Source organism: Triticum aestivum, chromosome 1B, assembly GCF_018294505.1.
Source record: "Triticum aestivum cultivar Chinese Spring chromosome 1B, IWGSC CS RefSeq v2.1, whole genome shotgun sequence".
In the NCBI taxonomy this organism is placed as follows: domain Eukaryota; kingdom Viridiplantae; phylum Streptophyta; class Magnoliopsida; order Poales; family Poaceae; genus Triticum; species Triticum aestivum.
In genome coordinates, this window is record NC_057795.1 from 121659102 (window position 1) to 121663071 (window position 3970).

Consider the following 3970-nt stretch of genomic DNA (forward strand, 5'->3'; position numbering starts at 1 on the left):
CACGGTCCGGAACGAGCCGAGGCCGAGCCAGACGTCGCCGGACCGGATCTCGACGGAGTACCAGCCGTTGGGGCGCTCGCGGACGCCGTGGTAGCCCGAAGATCCCCGGTGGCGCGCCGGCATGGTGGCGCGGTGGTGGCGGGGCGCTGAAAGCGGCGAGAAAGCGTGGAAGCGGCGAGGTGGCGAGGGAAAGGGCGCGTGGCAGTGTGGTGGAGCGCGTGGCGAGTGCCGCATTTTATAAATGCGCGCGAAGCGGCGCGCCAAATCTACCGCGCGAGTTGCCGCTACCTCCCGCGCGTTATCGCTTCCAGAGTGCGCTGTAGTTTCCCGCTCCTGCTGGAGCGCACGAAAAGTTGCCGCGCGCGCTAAAACCTCATTTTACCGCGCATGTGTTCTTTGGCGCGTCCGTTGGAGATGCTCGTAATATAATTGCCTGAAAGGCGGTCCTAGAAAACGCTCCAAAAGAAATCGTATTACATTTTCATGTTTTTCTTTTCTTCACTGCTCTCGCCAAACAAGTTTTATTTGCTGAATTTCACGTCCAATCATATCAGTGTAGCAGCGGCAGCTGCGGATCACAACCAAATCAGAAGGGCATTCTGCCAAAGTCCGGCTCTGGCGGCTTAGGCAGCAAGATGAGGCTCTCCTCCTGGAGCAACCGCTTACGTAGCACGTTGCGCATGGCGTTCTTGGCGAACCTTGACACAAGGAACGTTGTCTTGAAATGGCTCGACGACGACGTGGACGCCATGCTGCCATACATCCGTTCCACCTCCCTCCTCCGCTGCTCCAGCCTCTTTCGCTTCCGGTATCTCCTCCAGGTGGCCTGGATGAAGCTCGACGCCCAGGTGCGCCACTGCTGTGAGTAGAACCTGAATGTCTGCTGCAGCTGCTTGCTGTGCAACCGCCGGAACTGCCCGGCGACGAACTTGAGCTCATCGGCGTGCAGCGCAAAGCCCTCCACCTCTGAGATCGCCTTGACGCTGCGCGTGGACAAGGGCAGGTTCGCCGCCGCCTTGGGGTCCAGCGCCCAGGTGAGCAACTCCTCGCCGCAAAAGTCCCCTTCCTTGAGGAGCTCCTTGTTGAAGAACCCTACGCGGCCCCCGTCGGTGGTGGAGCTCTCGAGGCGGCCTCTGATGATGAAGAACATCTCGTCGACGGGGTCCCCTTCCCGCACCACGTAGGTGGACTCCGTGCAGAGGCTGGGCTTGAGCCGCTCGCAGATGGCGTCTAGGAGGCGCTCGTCCATATTGGCGAAGAGCGGCACGCGGCGGACGAGGCGGAGGCAGAGGTGGCGCTTGACATCTCGCCGGATGTCCTTGGGGAGGCAGCTCACAAGCCCGTCCTCGTCCACGCCCCGCGTCTCCATCCACTTGTACTGGTTGTGTCGCCACACGCGCTCCATGAGGTCTTCGGGGAGGTGGCGGTGGCGCATCCACTGCTCCGAGTCCCGTCGCTTGAGCCGCATCTCTTCCATCCGCAGCGTCATGGACTGGAGGTACGTCTGCATGTTGCCGATGAGAAGCGCCATGAGGATGAGGCCGAAGAGGGCGAGGAGGATGGCGAAGAGGGCCTCCCCCTTGTAGTGTGTGGTCTCTAGCCCCTGGGCGCCGGTGCTGAGGTTCTGAAGGCCCCACCAGAGGCAGAAGAGGATCTTGGGGATGAGGTCCTGGGTGTGGGTGACCCCCGAGGTGATGGCATTGCTGTAGATGCCGTAGTCGAAGCCCGTGCCATTGTTGTCCATGGGCGCGCACTCCTGCTTGAGCACCTGCCTGATCATGGTGCGCCACTCCATGAACTCGGTGAACTGGCCATCCTTGCTGGCCGCCCCGGCGCCCCCGCAGTACATGAATTTTACGCACCGGTTGAACTTGAGCCCCGCGCACTTCTCGCGCCAGCAGTCGTCGACGCGCTCGACGGCAAGGAGGTACCAGAAGGCGCCCACCATGTGGGAGGCGAGCATGTAGAGGAGGAGGTAGAAGGCGGCGCCGGCGAAGGCGGTCTCGGCGAACACCCCGGTGGTGCGCTTCAGCTCGGAAATGATGGGGTAGAAGCGGACGAGACGGGGCAGGTATTGGGTGAGAACGATGAAGAAGAGCGCCGTCTTGATGGGGAGCAGGTCCGCGCCCTTGGGCCGCAGGAAGAACTTGATCATCTGGATCTGCGGTAGTGGGAGCACAGAGAGGAGGTCGACGATGAAGAAGCGATGGAGGTAGCGCTGCGCGATGTCCCTGTTGTTGATGACGAGCTCCCCGCGGCCGAACACCCGCGACGACGGCGCGATGAACGCGGTGCGGAACTGCAGCACCATCCGCGCCAGGTAGAAGAAGTCGATGGCGGAGCGCACGGCGGTGGCGCCTGCTGCTAGGATGCGGTTGAATCCGATGCAGGTGTTGTACTCGGTCTCGGTGACGGAAGGAAGGTAGAAGAACATCGGGTCCACGGCGACGGAGATGATGCATGAGAAGACGAAGAGGCGGTTCATGCGCATCAGGAACGGGTCCTGCGGGTCGTAGATCTTGAGCGAGATGTTCTTGAGGTCCTCCTGGAAGACGCGGCCGAAATTCTTGAGCCGCTCCGACCGGTTGATCACGCCGGCGGCCGCCATGCGGATGGACCGGGACCGGATCTTGGGGCGGGAGAAGTAGCTGTCCATCTGGTACCCGCTGCCAGGGATGTCCATGGCGGCGATCCAGGGGCTTACCGTCTCCTCCAACCTCACGAGCTTGTGCTTGCGGCCGTCGTCGCCGTCGATGAAAGAAAGGGGACCTATGCCCGCCGCAGCTGGAGAACATGGTCTCCCTCCCCGGGACCTAGCAGGGCGGAGGCGGCTGCATGCTGCTGCATGATCATCATCGGTACACGCCGATCACCACAAGGCGCATGCATGAGGCGACATGCCGGCGGCGGTTGCTACAGGTATGGACGACGAAGACGATCGACGAGTCAGAGAACGAGCAACCGGTCGACGGGAACTGAATTTTGCGGCCAGGAAGTGGAAACTATCGAGGCCAGTCGATCTGCTCTCCCTTTTTGTTTACCTTCCTTCCGCTCCTCCTTCTCTCTCCGTGGTTGCTGGCTTGCTGCGCTTGGTGGTCGAGTGCGAGGTGTAGCGCGCGCCGCGCGCGGAGGCGAGGACGAAGACAAAGGGCGCGGCTGACACGTGGAGCCTTTCCGCTGGTACATTTGATTGCATGCAAACCGTCATGCAAATGCCCGATCATTATCGGCCGAATTACATTACTCGGTGTGAGAGTGGGAAATTCTTTTGCTGAGGTAGCACGAATGGTTTTGAGATCCATCGACTAAATAACAGCGTTTTCAACCGGATCCCCATACCCGTCCCAAACGTCCAGGCAGACTGCCCAATCACTGCCAGACAACACGTTCAACCCAAACAACTGGACTGTAATATTCCAAAATTCTAAATTTTAGAATGTTATATTAAATAGATAGTTTTGATTGATTGTTTGATTGATTGTGTGAAGTGAGTAAATTCAAAACTTTTGAAAGTTAAATGAGAGTGAATAAAAGGGCTTTCCCAAACTTTCATCTCTGCTTTCTGAACCCCTTGAATTCAAATTCTTTTCAAATACAAAACCCTGGAGAGAAGATGACATGACTTCTTCCATTTAAATAAATGAAAAGGGTTTTGGAAAGATTTGAATTTCATTTGGAACTATTTTCAATTTCATAAACTTCATGCAACTCAATGATTTTCATGAGAGAAGATAAAATGACTTCTTCAAAATATATGAAATATGAGTTGGAAGTTTAAAGGGATCAAATTCAAAGTCCCTTTGAAATTATTTTCAACTTTGGAGTTATTTGGGTTTTATTCAAATTATTTTTCTTCAAAAATAAAATATAAAGAAATTAGGGTAAAATGATTCCCTACATCAGAAAATTGGAGAGAAATAAATTTGAGTTAATTTTGGTATTTTTAAAATGATTTTAGTGGATTTTATTA

General features: G+C 56.0%; 1 pseudogene; it reads right to left on the reverse strand.

Annotated features, from left to right (window-relative positions):
• Window positions 1–447: 447 nt before the first annotated feature.
• Window positions 448–2795, reverse strand: LOC123088010 (probable cyclic nucleotide-gated ion channel 5; annotated as a pseudogene).
• Between the last annotated feature and the right edge of the window lie 1175 nt (window positions 2796–3970).